General features: G+C 39.2%; 1 non-coding gene across 1 annotated transcript; it reads left to right on the top strand.

Annotated features, from left to right (window-relative positions):
- Positions 1-685: 685 nt before the first annotated feature.
- LOC124173772 lies at positions 686-826 on the top strand. The gene has a single exon (XR_006868741.1). It is a non-coding gene; the product is annotated as a U4 spliceosomal RNA (small nuclear RNA).
- The last annotated feature ends 18,810 nt before the right edge of the window (positions 827-19,636 follow it).

The following is a 19,636-nucleotide window of genomic DNA, read 5'->3' as shown; positions in this document are numbered from 1 at the left end:
TTGGCGGAGGGTTTTATTTTGGAATGTTTCCAATTTGTCCCTGATAAATCTTGAATTTGCAAAGATTTCGCAACCGTAGAGTAGTGCGGGACGGATGATTGTGGAATAGAGTTTGGATCTGCAGCTGTGGGATAATGGAGAAGTACGGGAGGGCAATGAAATTAATGCTTGCCTGATTATCATTGCTTTTCTTGTGCAATACTTAAGTGTTCGTTGAAGGTTAATTTATCATCTAACAAGACGCCGAGAAATTTATGAGTTTTTGCTCATGGTACCCGGATTTTGTTTATGGTTGGTTGAGTTTGTGATGCGAATTTGGTTCTGCGTGAGAAGTATATGTGTGATCACTTTTATATCAATGAGTTGGTAACGTTCTGAAAAGGAAGTGTAGTGATCGTTGAGCGCCCGGCTAGCTCCCGCGTAATGGCTTCAGCTTGAAGCGTGTGGTCATGTTACAGAGGTAACGCGGTACTGTTATTTATAGTGAATACCATTTTCCAGGCATAACAAATTCAAAGAAATAAAAAACGGTTTAAGGCACTTTTATTTGTGCCCGTATTGGTTTTACTAAATGTCCTTTATATTATCAGTGTGCTTCAATATATTGTCCCAAGTTTTGTCTCTCACATGGAGGTTTGTCGTTACTTTCAAACTATAATATATACTATATGTTCGTTCTTCGGGTAACTTTGCGCAGTGGCGATATCGTAACCAATGAAGTTTTACTGAGGTGCGATTATTGCTAGTTGAAAACTTATACCAATACCCCGCCGATTCGACGTGAAATATTGTCGGATCTGGCAATTTTTGGACGCTTCTACGGAAGCTAATATCAGCTATAATCGGCATGGAAATCCGAAGTTACAAATGATATCGTATTTCTCTTGTTCATCTGGCGTTTTCATATATCGGGGGAGATCCTATTTCTCAGCGCTTTCCTGTCTGAAAATATCATCACATCCTCCGCTCCTTCGTATTCTTTGAGCGAATATTAAATTGAAGTTCGCTTTAAATCCTGCTAAGCTTTTGGCGCCCATCATCGGCTCATTTGGTGTACTTTAAGTGAGTGCTACATCGTGGTCTTTTAAACATGATGCTAATTGAATTTCACTTCGCCATGGTCGTAAATGCTCAAGAAGGGAAGAATTCTATAATCATGAAATTACTTTTTCAATTAACTCATACATGCAGATATCCTCCGAGCAAGGAAGGCTTCCGGCTTCTTTGAAATTATATTCATCCATTATTGCTGCAGTTTATCCTTAATTCTTTCTTTTCTTCGGCTTTCCGCTCGTCCTATGGACTCATCTCAACCGGCAGTTCTTTGCATTCCATATTACGCGGTCCTTACGACGACAGCAAGTAGTTCGTACATTCTCCGTCGCTGGCGCTGCCAGCGCTGCCGTCTAAAAATCAATACTGGCGTGGCCCGAGGACGTCGCACGTCTGCTGGTGTGCTTCTTTATTTTCGTATCTCTCATCAGACGGCCTTGCTGGAAATGAGTCTTGAGTAGTGGCGACACTACCGGCCATTTCGAAAAATATATGAGCAACGCATGATTTTTCTCTGGTTGAAAGTTGAGAGGTTGAGACAAGATTGTGGATGTTCAGGGATCGTTAATGGAGGGTATATTAAGATTACATATGTATCAATTGAGTCCCCTTGAGTTAATTAAGTATGGATTTATTTATTTTTACATTTCATCCATTGAGTGTGAAGAGACAAAAGGTCAAATGATAGTATAAGTCTACTTCGGTAGATAAAAACGTCACGCGACATATAATTAAACCTTTGTGAAGCGTAGATATTAACCAATCCAGCATCGCCGATATAAGTGCGTAAATGGTGCACAAGTTCTTGTTGAGATTAAAGTTCCAGTCACCACTCCATTCGTGAACGTTGTTTAGATGCGTTGATGAAACTTTGAAGTCAGCGTGATCACTAATTTCACGAGAAAGAACAGGGAAATGGCCGCAATTTCTCCTAAGCATTCTGTTTTTAATTAATGTTGAGGGCTTGGTCTTGGTCACTATTCTGGGGGCGCGTGCCTTATTTCTTTCTGCGGAGCTTTGTTGGTTTGCAATGCCTCTCAATGATAATGCGTGATACATGGTCCCTCGAGCGCCGAAGGCGCGTATCACTCCGCCGGAGTTGCATTGAATGCCACCACTGATGTACTAAAAAATAATTAAAAAAAAATGGCAATGTGATTCATTTTGTACGTAAGGTGTGACTCGTGCGATCAAGAAACTTAATACACATTACATTGCTAAGAAATTATCAATGCCAGCTAAAGCTAAAATCAAAAAGTATTTATTATATTTTTTAAGTTTCATTTTCCATTGCAATAGTTTGTATTTAGATCTACAGTCCTTTCCTTTTTAAAATCTTTCATTTTTTGGCAGGATTATAAAGATATATAAATTTTTTCCAATTATGATATCTTCTCATTATTGAAGGTTTTTCAGAAATTTTCAGAAACAGAATAATGAAAGATATAGGAAAGATTTATAGATAAGTGATGTTTTGCCAGTGGAAGTGTAGCGGGTACATTTTCGTCATAATTCCAAATATTGATAAGTAACTGCGATAATGCGTCTAGTGCAGGTCTAGTTTTTTATATTTTAGCGAAGATTTGGCTACATGTCTTTTGAAAAATGAGGTAGGAAATAAAACTCGCTAATTTTTAATATTTTTATGATTTCTCGAGAGACTGAAGGCAGAAATACCTCGTGAATCATAAATGGAGGACATTCTCTTCTGCACTTCAGTTGAAGAGAAGTAAAAACCAAGAATAGTAAGCCATTCTGAAGCTCATTTTTTAAAGAATGGCCCAGGATTCATAAGGCTCTTGATAAGGTTGTAGTAGTGGCGGATCCAGGACAGGGGGGGGGGGGCTGAGTGGTAGTTAAAATTCCAGCAGTATAGGGGGTCGGAAAAATTACCATTCACATTTAGGTGACAGTATGGACTCTTATGGAGAATCGTTTCCCATGTTAATCTCCATAAGGCCAGGAGTGCGGTGTTGTCAATAACAGCACGGAAATTAATGTTGCGTTATGCACTGATTAAAAATTGCATTCAAATGTAGAAAAAGATGCTGCATACATTGGTGCCAATAGTTTTTCGATAAAAATTATAACAAAAGCTATAAAAAACATTTCCTCAAATTTCCGTCAGAAACGTGTATTTTTTTACTTTATCTTCTTCTCACAAATCTGCCTGACCGTTGTCTGTATTGAATTGAATCTTCTGCACAAAATTATTCACACTATTTTCTCTTTGAAGGTCTTCACCAATTGCACAAATATTGCGTTAAAATGTTGTTATGCCGACGTAACACCCTTTAGGACAAGAAAATTTTGATTTTTGCAAGGTAAAATGTAGTCGCTTACTAACTTACGTTTCTTACGTCCTAGGTCCCTATATGCTGCAAATCAAATGTGAACAAAACTACAAAGTTGTTTTTGGTGAAAAAATCATTAACTTACATCAATTCTGAAGCGAGTTACAAGGTTTTGATCTTAAGAAAAAATATTACGGCGCCGCTGGGCCGGGCTTCGTGCTTTTTCTTGCGCGCAGAGGGAAAATTCTCGGGCGGAAAAGGAGTTTTTTTGTCAATGCATACTATGAAATGTATTTATCTATTCGTTTGATATCCTAAACAGAGAATACTCATACGTCGTAACAGCAGTGTTTTTATCTGAATACATTGATACACGAAAGTAAGCAAGCGGCTTGGAAATAAGACGCTTTCGCCTTGGGTGTTTCGGTCCCATCGCGAAAACCAAGAAAGAGAATATCTCATAATCTGTGCGAAACACTACCCCATCCAGTGCACGCCTTTTACAAAAGGGGGCTTGGGTTTTTTCTGAGTTCCTTTCATAGGGTACCATAAAACCTGCACCAGAATCGACCCTAGCCGAGGGGGCCGTGGGAAGACTTTACGAAGACGTTCAGTTTGTCATTGCATTTTTGTTGGAGTGAACAGTGTTGTGTGGTCTACTGAATTTGAGAATTGTGAAGTGTGTTTTACACTTATCTCTGCTGTAACACGGCCAAACTATATGTCCGATGCAAAGAAGAGGAGAAAAGGTGAGAAGCTCATTATCAGCGAAAGACAGTTGGCGCTCAAAGTCTTCTCGTACTTACGGAAATCTCTCAGCATTAGTGGGCCTGAGTTCGAAGGCTACTGGGTGCTAGGAGTCCACTATTTACGGAGTAAGAAAGGAAAGCTCCCGTGGTCCATTGGTAACTCCTTCAAAAACTAAAGAAATTAGACAGCCTTACAAAAATTAGAGAGCAGTGATTTCCGACGATTTTGTATGATCGAGAATTATAAGGAAAGTACTAGAATCCTTCGTGAAAAATATTCCTCCGACTTAAAAATCCATCTTAAACTCGGTAAATAAGGATAGTATATAGTATTCTCCCAGATTACAAAAGGACAACACTATATCGTCTTCTTATGGACATAGGCTTCGTGTACGAACGCAGGGGGAAAAGAATCATCCTTATCGAAAGGGATGATATTATTCGTTGGTGGCGCAATTAATTATTTAAGGCAGCTAAAAAAAATATCGTCGTGAGCACAGAACGAGTGTATTCTCAGGCGAAAGTTGGATTAATGTTGGACAAATAGTGAACATTAGTTTGCGAAACAAACAATTAGAAAATCAGCGTGAAGCTTTCCTTGCTGGACTAAATACTGGGCTTGGCCCCTACTTCCTGAGGAGGACGATTTGCAATTATACACGCAGGAACGGAAAATGGGTTCATAAAAGGAGCATCGCATGTGTTTCTATACAAAAAGAACTCAATGGATGAGCATGAAGAAGTGGGTGGCGAGTGTTACGAGAGATGGTTTGAGCACTCGCTTCTTGCAAACTTACCCGAAGGATGAGTTATAGTGGTAGATAATGCCTCTTATTACTCAAGGAAATTGGAATCCTTGCCTACTACAAGGTGGAGGAAAGAAAACATTAAAGTAATTAGCTTTGAAGACGTCAGCTTGAAAAGAGATCTTTAATTTACAATAAACTAAGTACGAGAAATTTTTGAAAAATTAAAGATTGATCATCTCTTATACAACATCGCCTTTCATGTTATACTAGCCAGAGCCAAAAAAATATTCCATAATATGGAAGGAACAGAAATGTTGTCTCATTCAGGAGTGGCGATAATTTTTATTATCCTTCAATTTATTGTTATTTTTTACATTACAGATCATTCATTTTTCAGCTTGTGCATTGAATAAGTACATACATAAAATAACAATAGACTTTTCCTTTTATATTGCAGCAAAGGTATTGTAATTACCCTAAAAAATTCCTTAATTTACGCCGTCTTTCGTGCGATCCCTTACTCCTTTTTGAACTAAACCATTTCGGCGCTCTATTATGTGTGGTTGCATACGCTGTTAGGATGTCTGTCGGTGGAGCGGAAGCTTGGCAACACTGTTATCCATGAGGCCCGTACTGTCAACTAAATAACTAAATGTGGAACGCTCTATAGTATAAATTGGACACCCAAGGGGGGGGGGGGCTCATAGATCTGCCCCTGGGTTGCAGAAATATTCTGCGATATAAAATCTTATGAAACATCTCACCTTGCTATTCGCTTGTCGTTCCTAAATCCTTTGGGAAGTGGTCCAAGTGAGTCTGTAAATAGTATAACAGTCAGTATTGCTTCCAAGGTTTATTAAATTTTAAGGCATCACTTGTCAGCATTGTCATTTCCAAGGAAATTGCGTATGGTGTCAGAAATTGGCCTTTAAGGAATTTCTCAACCTCATTCATGAATTTCATGTCATCTCTGAATTGTTCTCTAAAATTTCCTGCTTAAAGTTTCTCTGAACTGTTTTTTTCAGATTTTTTTCTTCTCACGTATGCCAAGCTTTGCATTGTACGAGGTTGGTTTGAAAAGTTCTCGGAATGTAATATAAAAAATGTTCTTACATCACTGAAACTTATTTTATTTTTCAATATAGCCTCCTTGTAGATTACTGATTTTGCCCCAACGATATTCTAGTGCCTTGATCCCATCTAGAAAATGAGATTTCCCTAGGCCTGCCAAATAGTTGTCATCTCCGCCTATCAGTCTTTATTTGAAGTGAATCATTTTATCCACCAAGTCCACCGTGAAAAAATTTCAGTTTTGGGAAGAGATGGAAGTCTGACGGAGGCACATCAGGTGAATAAAGCGGAAGTGGCAACAATTAATACCATAGTTCGTGTTATTTTGCCATGGCGACAGCACATGTGTGCAGGCGCGCATTGTATTGATGGAAGATGACTTTCTTCCTTGCTAAACCTGGCCTTTTTTCGCGTATATTTTGTTGCAATTAGTCCAAGAGGTTAGCATAGGATTCTCTAGTAACTGTTTGCCTAGTGAGGAGACAATCTATATACAGAATCCCCTTCATATCCCAGAACACCGATGCCATGACCTTTCCAGTCGAAAGCATTGTCTTTGCTTTCTTTGCTCTCTTCCCCTGGATAATCGTCATGTTTCCGCAGGTTTGGCTGTTTTTGTCTCTGGGGAATAGTAATCAGGGTTCCCACTCAACCGTAAAAACCTTAAAACCGTGATTAAGCCGTGAATTTCGTCTACCGTGAAAAAACCTGGAAATAGCCGTGAATTTTGTCATAAAACCTTAAAAATCTCTCAAACTTGATCGTAGAACGATGATAAGCGGGTTAAAAGAAAAACACGATATTTCAATCATTTTTCAAGGTCATTCACGTGCAGGCAATGTCCACGCATTTACCTGCACACGTGTATTCGAAAGCGCAACTATTATAGTCTGAGGTTTCAGGCGAGATGGAGTGGAAACGTGGCAGGAACTGATGATGCTGAAAAGCGAAACCGGTAGTATTAATAAATTTTAAAATTGTGGAAATTGCTCCTGCTTTTTCATTTTCATTGCGCAACTATTAATTGGTCCGTGTGTGCCATGACAGCACATTGAGTTTAAGCCTGCGATTGGGAGACGTTAATCCTGGCAAAAAAATCAGGCACTTCTTCACTACCCTGCCACCCTGCTCTCTTCATTTTCCCACTCAAACCCTTTTAGCCGGACATGAATTTTGCTAACGATAGGTGACGTCACGAGAGATAGCACTGTCATTTCTGCGTTTGCATTCAAGGCATCTGTGGCGTTCGTTACATTTTTAGTTAACGTGCGGCCGATGATTGTTACGTGATTTCTGCCTAAATTGCTCTACCTAAAAACCGTGAATTTGATGACATTTATACCGTGAAAACCTGGAAAAACCGTGAATTTTATAATTTAGTTGGAGTGGGAACCCTGAGTAATGGACCCAAGTTTCATTTTTGGCCACAGACCGGTCCAAAGAAACTTGTTCGTTTTCCCTAAAACGGGTTAAACATTGTTTCGATATGTCCATTCTCATGCGTTTTTGCTCCAGCGTCAAGAGTCGCGGCACTCATCTAGAAGATAATTTTTTCATTTCTAATTTTTCAGTTAAAATATAATATACCCTTTTATATGACATCTAGCAAGCAAGAGCAATTTCACCCTCTTTCAATCGGTGATCCTCCATTACCATTTTGTGTACTTCTATAATGATTTCTGGAGTAGTGACACTTCTTGCCCGACCTTTGCGCGGAGCGCCACCTAAGCTCCCCCGACCAAATTTAAATTCATTTGTCCTCTTAGCAACAGTTGACTATGAAGGAGCAGAGTCCCCTAGTGTATTCTGGAAATCGGCATGAATGTCCTTTGCTTTCATACCTATATTTACAAAGTATTTAATCACTGCACGAATCTCGAAATTTTCCATCTTCGCAAATCACTACGCAGGAACAAAATAAAAGGCACCTCACCGCCAGTTATTTTCCACGAGCATTGATGTAGTATGTGTTTACAGCGAACAGTCCCATGGATATCACGTGAAAAGTTCGTTGCACTAGCTCTGACAACTCTTGGTGATTCCGAGAACTTTTCAAACCACCCTCGTATGTCAAGCACATTGAGGAATTACTTTATGGCCTAGTTTTATGTGCAATGGAGAAAACTTGATGTTATTTCGTATAACTAAAGAATTGCTTGGTACATTTTTCTCTCCAACAATCACGGTTTCTCTCAGGCCACTCCTTCATCACCCAGTGGTTTTCTCTGTTCCTGCCATCCAATAAGTCATGAGAAACGAGGATATTTTGTCACTTTGATATGTAAGAAAGAAGTTAACAATTTTTAAATCACGGAAATCACTCATTGCTGCTCCTGATACTTATCCAGTACCAGAGAAGCTGTGACGTTACTTCTTTCAAATTATCTGAAACCGCATTTCGTGTTGAAGTAATCGTGTTTCATTGTGAGTTCAAGCATCATGCATTTCATAGCTAACAGAGGATTGTTCAAGGAATAGACGCCAATCATCGGGAATAGATTCAGGAAGATCCATTTTATTCATAAGTCCCCGGAAATATTGACAGGATATAATATTGTATTTTTCTCTCTCATGTTCCCTCATAGTATCTGCTACCCGCCCGTAGCCTAGTTCGGGGTGAACTCTACCATCACTCGTCAGAACCAGAGTCTCCTGGATTTTTGATAATGCACTACATGAGGTAGGAGTGTAGAGAACTGCCATCCAGAGGACTCTGGTCAGAACCAGCCTTCAGTTGGAATCGCAGAAGGAGTGATCTATATTTCGTTTTCATCTATTCAATATTGTACAAATGTCATTGCTGTATCCAAAAATAGCCATAGTATACATCTGTAAAACTGACTTTTGGCAAATAATATTGTTAAAATATGCGCCAAAAGTGAAAAACAAAAGTGTGGAGATTTTGACGAGTGAAAACGGTCTGTGAGATACATCATCCCAAGTTTCAATTTTACATCGGTCTTAAATATTAATTTTTATATTTCTTATTATAACTCTCTAAGCAAGTTTAAATTTCCTTTCTTATTTTGTAGGAGATTCATTGCGAAATCCCCCCATTTCTCATACCCACAAATACGAATTGAGTAAAATACACTGGACGGCAAAAAATAATTTTTTCGCGAGCCCTGATACCATTCCAGCTGATTCTCATATAAAATGACCTCCTGATTCCGATTATGACATCTGTTTTCCTTCATCACCAACCATTTTCGGGGGGAAGCTCCCCTCTAATTTTCATCACTTAGCAATAATTTGGAGGAATGGATAGGATTATATTAGCTTGCATATTTCTTATTAGGTTCTTGAGAGGTGAAAAGTTCTAAAACATGATCATTCACGGTAAGGATGTAGATTTGGGGGATTAGTTTCCGTAAATGATATAAATAAATACATTAAAAATGAGCAACCTCTCGTTTTTTTTCGCAACTTTTTCACTGAATTTCTTCATATTTCAGCTCCCATTTCATGTTTTTTTACCCCAAATATCCCAGAATGATGGAAAACTATTTCAACAGCTTATATCTGCAATAACACAAGTATTTAAGAACACGGCATAGAAAAAAAATGAAAATGTGAGCCAACAGTTCAGAAGGTGCGCTATGACGCAGACGCTCTCAATACCACACTCGCGTCAACAAAGAGTAAAGTAACAAATGTGAAGAACGATGAATAATATAAGTACCTTAATTTGGTATTTGATTTAACTTTATACTCTGAGGTAGAAGTGTCTCATGCAAAAACCAGCAGTAGGCCTAATATGCCAACATGCCCGCATTCAACTTCCCTGAAAATCTCCTCTCAAATTTGGTGATGTCTTCATGGATCCGTTCCCAGTGTTATTCTGAAACTGCTCCTACATATTCTATGAAAAGGTCAAAGTGTGTATGAAGGAAATGTATTTTTAGTGATATGTTACACCCCATTACCTCATACGCTAACAGCAATTACTCGACCTAAGCGACAAAATCATCACTTTTTTATTACCCAAAAAGTTCTAACACATGTTTCAGAATCCAAGCCAAGCTCGATTTTCTTATGATTCAGGTGACTTATATACGCTGAATCTTGGAAAATTTTCCTAATCTGGCCCGCGAATATTACTTCTTGGTTTTAGCCTCACTTAGACGAGGAAATTAAGTTAAAAATTGAAATTCAGCTTCTGTCTTCTGGATTGCTTTCACAAAGTGTTTCATCTGTCCTATTTTGATGCGCAATGCCGGAACATGAATATTTTCCGTCGATACCAGGGAAACATGAGCGACATTTTTATAACCTTGAGTGAAGGTTTCTCGCAGAGGCCAGTTTCGTACGATGTAATGTTTTTATCGGGCACGGCTGTCGTATTCACAAAGGAAGCAGCAGTATTTCGTGAAGCCTAATTGCAGTCCCGTGAGTAGAGCGACAACTTTCAGATCAGCACAAACTCGCCATTTATAATCACGATAATGAATATTTTCAAGGATTCGGCTGGTATATCCGTACGTGTCCTTTATATCAGCGGAGTATGCAGACAGGGCGGAGGGTATCACATTCCCATTGGCAAACAGGACTACTTTAAGGCTTGTCTTTGACGAATCCATAAACAGTCTCCATTTTTCTGGGTCACATGGCATCATCAGTTCTATCAACAATGCATTTAATTACAGTAAAAAACCAAGCCTTCATCTTCCGCAGAAAGAAATTTCATTGTTGTTTTGTCCTATAGAGAAAGATTTTTATGCCCTTTTCAAAGAGATTAGCATCCATTTATGGGTGACTTTAGCCATAAATATTTGATCAAACTACTGTAACAAGTGGTGCAGGAAACACTTGGAGCCCTATCCTAACCCTAACCGCCAACTTGTCAGCCCAAAGTAAAATTTATAAGCAGTTTTAAGAATTAAAGGAAGAGGTTATTGTTGCGATATTTAAGTAAATTCACCGCAAACATAGCAGAAGCATGAGGATGATATTTACACACGCGTAGCATAATTACGCATTAAATCACGGATATAATCACTTAGTAAAACGTAACAAGCAAGAGTGAAACATCTCTCTTTTTAAACAATTAAAACTACTTGGAAAATAGGGATTCCTGTCTAGCACACCGGAAGAGTTGATTCTGCGATCGCTAGAGATATACGAAGGGAAGATGACGATAACTTCAATATACATAATTGATTTGAGAGGCTGATACTTTGTGGAACTCGTTGATAAAGGAGAAAGAATAATTTTTAACTCCAATGAGAATATAATATCTCAATCTTATATTTTTCGTGGAATTAAAAAGTATGACTTTTCCTTTTTTTAGCTACGAAAGCGAGAGAATTGCCGTCCAAGCCTGAGCAAACAACGCATTGCGAGGGCCAGCGTAGTAAGGTGAATCTTCCGAGCTTTTGCTACATATTTTAATTATTGTTGATATGCTATGCAGTAAAATATTTTTATTTTTACTGCTGTTTCTTGTTGTTACCTATTTTTATCATTCGGGGTAGGATGGAGGGTGAAAAAAAATAAAAAACACGTGAAAACTTGAAAAAATTGGCAAAGTTGATCATTCTAAATGCTTTTTTATACAATTAACGGAAACAAATTCCCCCCCCCCCCCCCCCCCCCAAGTCGACCTTCTTACCATAAATATTCATTTTTTTATTTTTCACCCCTCTAAACCGCTAGAAGAAAAATTAAATGCTAAAATTATCCTTTTAAATCCTCCACATGACCGAAAATTGATAAAAAACGGAGGGGGGAGCTCCCCAGAAAATGGTGGATGATGGGGAAAAACAGAGTTCATATTTGGATTTAAGAGGTCAATTTACACAAGAATTGGCAGGGATGGTGTCAGGGCCGATTTTCATGCCGTCCAGTGATATCGAAAAGCTTTATTCCGCGTTTCCATGAGCAATTGGACTCCTCATATTGTCTATTCGTAGGTATCTCCTATCTTTTCTTTGGTCAAGTATTTTTAAATATTAGCCTGATAGATTTTGGACGTATTTCCTCAGGGGGTGACAACTTTGCCCTCTAAAAGAAAGTTTCAACCCGGGATGTCCTGGGCTTTTGAGATTCTACTCGGGTTCTAAATTAAATTCTAAAGGTGCAAAAAACTGATCTTTGACAGTGTCTTGGGCAACATCTCTGTCATTAAAAATACTTTGGTTAACAGGGCATATCCCGGTTGAACTAAACGTAGAAATAATGTGTATTGTTAGATGTTATTGTTATATAAATGCTTTTTTATATGCTGTACCCACTAACTCAGCCAAGTTGCAAATTTTTATTCTCTCTCCTGGGTGGATTATTGGCCATTTGCAGTCATATTAATATTTTTTCAAAGGGCCGAACACACAGTTATCCAGTTGCTGTGGTTTGTGACTGCAGTGAGGAGAAAAAGTAAAGAGTACCACCCATTTAAATTTTACTAACTCAATAGCATCGGCAGAAATATACGATTCATGTTTATGTAAAATTAGCAATGCAGGATTTTCTTTAAAGCATTTTGCATGAATGATGAAATGTTTTAAAAACAGCAAAAATAAATTGATAGTAATCCCTCCAGAAGGTTTATGGGCATCTACTGATCCTATGGGACACTTAAACAGTATTTTTGGGAGGATTTCATTCTAGACAACACAAAAAGTGGAGGAATTGTATTAACCCTGAGCATTAATAATATAGCATAATGTCATTGAGGAACTTCTTTCAGAGGAGGTAACTTCACCTACTGGTTTTCACCTTTGGGGGCTATCACTTTTCCTTGGAGTTGAACGGTAGTGGAACCACTTTCATCATTGTTACATATCCAGCGGAAAATACGTGTTTCAAATAAATACCTGATGGATAGGAAAAAAATGCACTCATAACCGTCCTATAGAAGCCAATGGCTCTTGCCAGTGAGGTTGCATCTGGTTTCCGAAGGCTAATCGAAGGTTTCCGCTTCATAAAACCCTAAAACAAACCATCATCAGCGATTTCTTTCTGATCGCAGCTTGGCGGGTATTTCTTTCAATTTCTCTGAGCAAACTCATATGCTAATTACTTCGTGAGCAGGGGATAGCAGAGGATTTCGTGGCATAGTATGTGGTGCAGTTGTGCTGCAGTTGTAAGCCACAGTTTACTATAGTGGTAATTTATTTTATAAGCTATGAATCTCAAAAATTCAATTAATAAATAATTTGCATTAAATAGATATTATGTAACAAACATTCTTGTCTTAAATTTCTCCTTAAAAACTAAATTTCAATTTCCTGCTACTCTTCCTTTCATGAAAAACATTGAATATTCCTTGAGCAGGCCTGTAGAAAGAAGAAATGTCGCGGCAACTAATGTTTCTGAGACTCTCTCTTCTCACTACCTCAAGCTCGCTTCTGACCAAGACTGAACTGTTCCGTACAAAGAGCAATCTATAAAACAGATGTGGGATTCAGGAAATGTAGACAAATTGTCTCATACGATTGGGGTTTACTCTAATTATTCACTTCGGCTTTACTTTTCTTATGTTCATTGCTGTTGCCATTCTGTAGTTTTGTCCTCACATTGTTGTATTGAAATGTAGTGGTCAAATTCTAAAATCCTAAAGCATCAATATGGAGCCAAAACACTATAAAAAAGCTTAAGTGAGAAATTTGAGTGCGTTTAGGTTACAGAGATTGATAGCTCAAAGCACCTAGGCTATAAGTTGGCGTCCAACTGCGCCCCAATCCGAGTCGTCCCACTCAGCCCCAATCCAAGCTGTCCCACTGTGCCCCAATTTCAGCTGTCTCACTGTGCCCCGCATGTCCTGAAGTCTTATATTTGTCAGAAAATTTAAAAAAAATATATTCATTTCGTATAATATATTTAATCAGGGTTCCCACTCAACTGTGAAAACCTTAAAACCGTGAATTAGCCGTGAATTTTGTCTACCGTGAAAAAACCTGGAAAAAGCCGTGAATTTCGTCCTTTAACCTTAAAAATCTCTCAATCTTGATAATAATACCTTCCCAGAAATTTTCAACTTCGTTCGTAGCGAGCGCACTTCTATTCATTGTGGCGAGCATCGTCGCATGGGTCAGAAAAGCGTGGGAACGAATGTTGCCTGAAGAAAAAAAAACATCTTTCCCCAGCGCTGGCCTTTTCTCTCCCCCCTCCTGAAATATGACACCAATTCTCATCAGCTTGTTTACTTTCCTCGACTGGCTTGGTTTCCCCTTCCTCGGTCACTGCTTATTCCCCCTTCCATCTAATTAGGCTTCCCACTGGCTGCAGCGACCACTTTCGAAACTAAATCTAGATGGCATTTGTGTCGAAAATTTTGAACGTTTATTCAACACCCTCAATCCTGTGATTGGAAGACCGCTAATCTTTACAACCTGCTATGCGCTGTGGACACTACGCTCCCTGCGTTTGAACCGGGCGACAGCGAGCTTTTGGCGCGACGTTACTAATAGGGTAGTTTACTTCATCATAGAAAACGAAAGGCATTGATTGCGATTCGTTACCCACCATTAGTGTATTCATAATACACAAATTATTTGGTTTTCGAAATACCGGTTTAGACGATTGGCAAGGGTCAAATTTTATCCTCATTTGAAAAAGGCCAGATTGGCGCCCATGCGATTCCACTCCACGTGACGTCACAGGGACCTAGTTTCTACACGAGAGGATAGGAGTTATTCATCGTCTGAGGTTACCAATGCATGCATGAGGCACAAAGCTCAGGGAAACATGTCTTAATAATCACCTATTAAAACTGGCTAAGGTCGGAAAGTTTTCTTCGTTTGATAAATTATAAATAAACCTTTTTTAAGCCAAGCGCTACCAGCCAGCAAGGTACTCAGCTACCTGCTAGCATCCTGCGTCCTATCAGCGCTCAAAGCCTCGATCAAGGTCACCTCACAAGGCGGGAGGGGGAACCAGAAATGCGTCGTACGGACTTTTTCCCATCATTCCTACTTACGCGTCGCGTTTTCGCGCGCTTGAAATTTTTCACTTTTCATTTAATCGCGAAAAATAGATATCGTCATATAAAAATCTAGAAACGTGAAATACGTACTCCAGGAGTAATAATCTTTCGATTTAAGCAATAAAAAAATAATAGGAAACCACCCTATTCTCGCGCGCTGCGGCCTGAAAACGAGAGAAGATTTCCGCTTATGGCAACACAGCATAACACGATTTTCGCATGCGTCGACCTGGGACATGCCAGTTTTACGTCGCAACCGGAAAGTTTGTGTGGAAATATTTGACGAGTGATAAAGTAAAGTGAAAGTGAAAATAACATGCTTCAGCAGGTATTTATTATGTCTTTATATGTGTATTTCAAACCAAGTGAATTATAATTTACCTATTTGCACCTATATAACACAAGGTTTTTTTTCCTCCTAACTCCTGCATAAAAGAGGGTTCGTCTTAAAATCGAATGCAAAATTCTTGATGTCAATCGAGTGGCATAATTTTCGTCGGAAAAAATTATGGATACCTGAGTTTGCCACCTAATATTTATAGCAATACAACGAAAAATCAACGTCAAAAATACCTGAACAGTAATTTAGCTTATTTAATTTTGTGTAAGTGAAAAACTATTGCCATTTTAGGCAGCAGGTAAAGTGCGTGCCAATCAATCGCCGGGTGCACTTCTGCCGTGTCCGCGAGATCGCCTGCTTTACCCTGGGTTCGGCTCCATTCAAGTTAGAGCTAGATCAACTTACAAAATTTTGTGTGATTGATTACAATTTACCTCAATTTTAACCAGAGGTGGATCCAGGATTTCTTTCTGGGGAGTGGGGGAGCACAAGCAAAGCCGTATCCAGGATTTTGTTCTGGGGGCTGGGGGGGGGGGGGCACAAGGATACCTCATGATACAAAACGAGCGCAATGATAATGTGACCGTATTCTAAATCTTGCATATTTTTTAAGTGTCTGGGGGGTATGTGCCCCCGTGCCCCTCCCTAGATCCGCCTAGGATTGTAACGTTAAAGCCTCAATGCCGTCGCGATATAAACTGCTACAACGTCGTTCCATTTTCCCAGAGCAACAGTATGAAGGGAACATGATTTGCCTCTGATTAGAGAGATCGATTCAGTTTTGGTTTCAGGGTATTACGATAGCAGAGAAAATAAGTCATTACACAGCCGCTTTCAAAAGAAAAGTTATGCGGTGGAACCTCGATCTATTGTTCCCGCATTGATCGTTCGCCGTTTCTGGTCCCAAATAAAGTTCCTTATAGACAACGTAATTTTTTCCCGCATCTATCGTTCCCCGAAGTATCGTTTCTCGCATTAATAGTTTGGAGATTGCGGTTCCGACGCATAATTTTCCCGCATCCATCGTTTGACGAAAATGAGACGAAATAAATACAATGTGTCATTTATGGCTAATAACGACAAGCACATAGTTGGAATCTTCCCCAAGAGATCGAACTACCATTGGGAGAAGCTCAGTGCCGTGGGAAAGTAACATTAGCGCATTTCCCAAGATCCGTCATCCCCCTTCCATTCAGCATTCGCCTCCCCCCTTCTGACGCTTTCCTCTTCTTCAAAATAAAAAAAGGTCCCAGCTCGCGCAGGGATTGTATTACAAAGACCTTAGCTTCGAAAAATATATCGAGTTACACGAGAACAGTAGAAACGTGTTTCGCGCTCCCCCCTCTTCTCACCCACCTACCTTTTTCAGTCTAACTCCTTCAAAGTTCCCAGTTCCTGGAGATCAACTGCTGCATGAGTCACCTATTAGCCCAAAAGGTATCTAACAATGATATTCAGCAATTGCTATTATGCTTTTATTAGGTTGAAATATAAGTCATTTGCACGTAATTTAAAAAAACGAAACCAAACGCGACGTATTTTAAGCATGGAAAAATACGATGTTGATTTTTGGCGAAACGCGATAACCTCATAGTTGAGCTTCTCGGCAGTTAATTCGGCATTTTGTTCCGAAAACATGATATCAGGTTGTTATCAGTTATTAATTTACGAGCTATACTATAAGTCTCACTGGTCAGAGTTACTGACGAAGGGATATCTTCTCAGGATTTTTGTTTCTCCCTACGAACAATCCGAATTCATCTGCTCAGCAGGCGCTACGATAGTTAGAAAAGAATGGATATCTTTAGGGTAAAAAATTTCATGGCGCAGTCATATGGTCACGCTTCGCCCTCTGCAGCATGCTCTGCGAACCCCCGTACGCGATAGCATCAGTTCCGAACTTCACCTCGTACGAGTGGTTCCCTAATTTTCAGGGTGGCTGGACTTCGAACCACCGAGTGTTTTCCATGTGGATTTAATAAAGTCAGTTTTCATTTTCACTAGTTTAATTTTATTCGTCTTCGGACCTTGGCCCCTCCGAAGAAACTATTGAGAACTTTAAGAGATGGACTGAAAATAATTGAACACGAAGAAAAGAATCCGGGCTAGATGCGCGTGAATATTGCAGCACGCCTTGGGTTGTCCGCTAGCACATGACGGTAGGGGTGGGGGTAGAGTGAGCTACCTGGAGAAAACAAGTAGAAATATGAAGGCGAAGATCCAGGTGGGCGTGCCACTGACGATTAACGCAACATTGTTCACGCTTTACACACTACCTCAATTATATTAAAAATATATTCATTAGAATGAGATCTTCCCAAAATCGTTCACTGTTTATCAGAAAGATAGAATTAATCGAGTTGGGGGCGGAGTTTTTATAGCTGTAAAGAATTCAATCGTCAGCCAAGCGATAACCGTAACTGAGACCAGCGTTGAATCTGTGTGGTGTTTAATAAAATGTCCAAAATTCAAAACCATTTTATTATGTTCGTATTACAGACAACCTAACTCAGATATAACGTCAATGTTGGATTTTCAAAATCAAATAAACAGCAGCGTAGCATCCAAGTATCCTGAAAGAAACTTGATTGTGGGTGAAGATTTCAACGTACCTTCTATAGATTGGGAGACTTATAGCTTCATTCCTGGTGGGAGGGATAAAGTGATCTGCGAGGCTTTATTACACACTTTTACATCTAATTCATTGTTTCAAATAGCATCCGCACCAAACAGAGGAGAAAATATTCTTGATTTATTAGCGACAAATATACCACATCAGGTAATAAACGTTGGCAATGTCGAAGGAATAAGTGACCATAGGGTAGTAACTGCAAAGTTTTCTCTAAATACCACTGTAAACTAAAAAAAAAAGCGTAAAGTTTTCATTTTTAAAAGAGCTGATTTTGATGGGTTTAAGAGTCATCTGAAAAATGCTTTCCCCGAGTTTCAAGAATCAGTATTAAAGTTAAATGTAGAGAATACTTGGAAAGCTTTTCTTTCGCTCGTAACTTCGGGAATAAATAGCTACATCTCTAGTAAAATAGTAAAAATAGGCAGCGAACCGAGATGGTACGACGTGGTAGTGAGAAAATCATTGAGGCGACAGAGAGCGTGTCATGCTAAAATGTTAAGTCATCACGGATTAATCCGCTAATGAACGCGAGCTAATAATTAAAAAATATAGGATGACTAAAGCCGCCACGAAGGAAGCGCTCAGGAATGCGTTCACGAATTTTAAAAGAAAAACACTAGTAGAGCAGTTACAGAATAACCCAAAAGCATTTTGGCCATATGTTAGGGAGGTTCAAGGTAAACGATCTACCGTATGTTCCCTGAGAAACGACAATGGAGATGTGTTGACAAGCAGTTACGATAAAGCCAATTTATTAAATTCCTGCTTTAAGAGCGTGTTCACGGAGCCTTCCGAAAACTCACCCGAGACCGATGACAATCCCTGTATACATAAGATGCCAGCTATTGACATTAGTACGCTCGGAATAGAAAATATATTGAAATCGCTTAGTCCAAATAAATCACCTGGTCCAGACGAAATCCCTTCTCGCGTGTATAAAGAACTAGCTTCAGAAATTGCCCATTACTTGCAGTTAATATTCAGTAAATCCATCAAGCAACACGAAGTACCTAATGACTGGAAAATCGCTCATGTAACGCCAATATTTAAAAGTGGAGACAAGGAACAGCTATCTAATTACAGGCCGATATCTTTAACGTCCATCTCTTGCAAATTCCTTGAACACATCGTAGTCAGCTCGGTAATGAAACACACAGACGCGCAAAACTTATTAATGGGAACTTAACATGGATTCAGGAAAAGCAGATCGTGCGAAACTCAGTTAGCGCTTTTCGCCCACGATATTTTAGTCTCCGGGGAATACAAAATTCCAGTAGACGCGATTTTTCTTGATTTCAATAAGGCATTTGATAAAGTACCCCACGGAAAGTTAATAATAAAACTGAAATCTTATGGTCTAGACGAAGATGTCAATTCCTGGATTAGAGAATTTTTGAGCGACCGCGTCCAAAGAGTAGTATTAGACGGTGCAGTCAACAATGAGGTTAGAGTAACTTCTGGCGTTCCTCAGGGTAGTGTCATTGGCCCACTCCTATTCCTTCTTTAGATAAACGACATTGAAGAAGTAGTGCATAATAAGTTACGATTATTTGCAGACGACGCTGTAGTTTACAGAGAAATCCGTTCCAGCAAAGATATAGATGAACTAACGAATGACCTTGCTGCTATTCAAGCTTGGTGCGATGCTTGGCAGTTAGAATTAAATTTGGAAAAATGCGTCGTAATGAATTTCTGGAAAAGAATAACTCCCTGCAGCGTAACTATATAATTCGGGGCACCCAGTTAAAGGCAGTTGAATCCGTGAAATATCTAGGGGTTAGACTGAATAATGATCTATGGAATGGAATAAACATATTCGAGAAAT

Source organism: Ischnura elegans, chromosome 1 (genome assembly GCF_921293095.1).
Source record: "Ischnura elegans chromosome 1, ioIscEleg1.1, whole genome shotgun sequence".
Taxonomy (NCBI): Eukaryota; Metazoa; Arthropoda; class Insecta; order Odonata; family Coenagrionidae; genus Ischnura; species Ischnura elegans.
The sequence above is the reverse complement of the archived record's forward strand: the minus strand, read 5'-3'. Positions and strand labels throughout refer to the sequence as shown.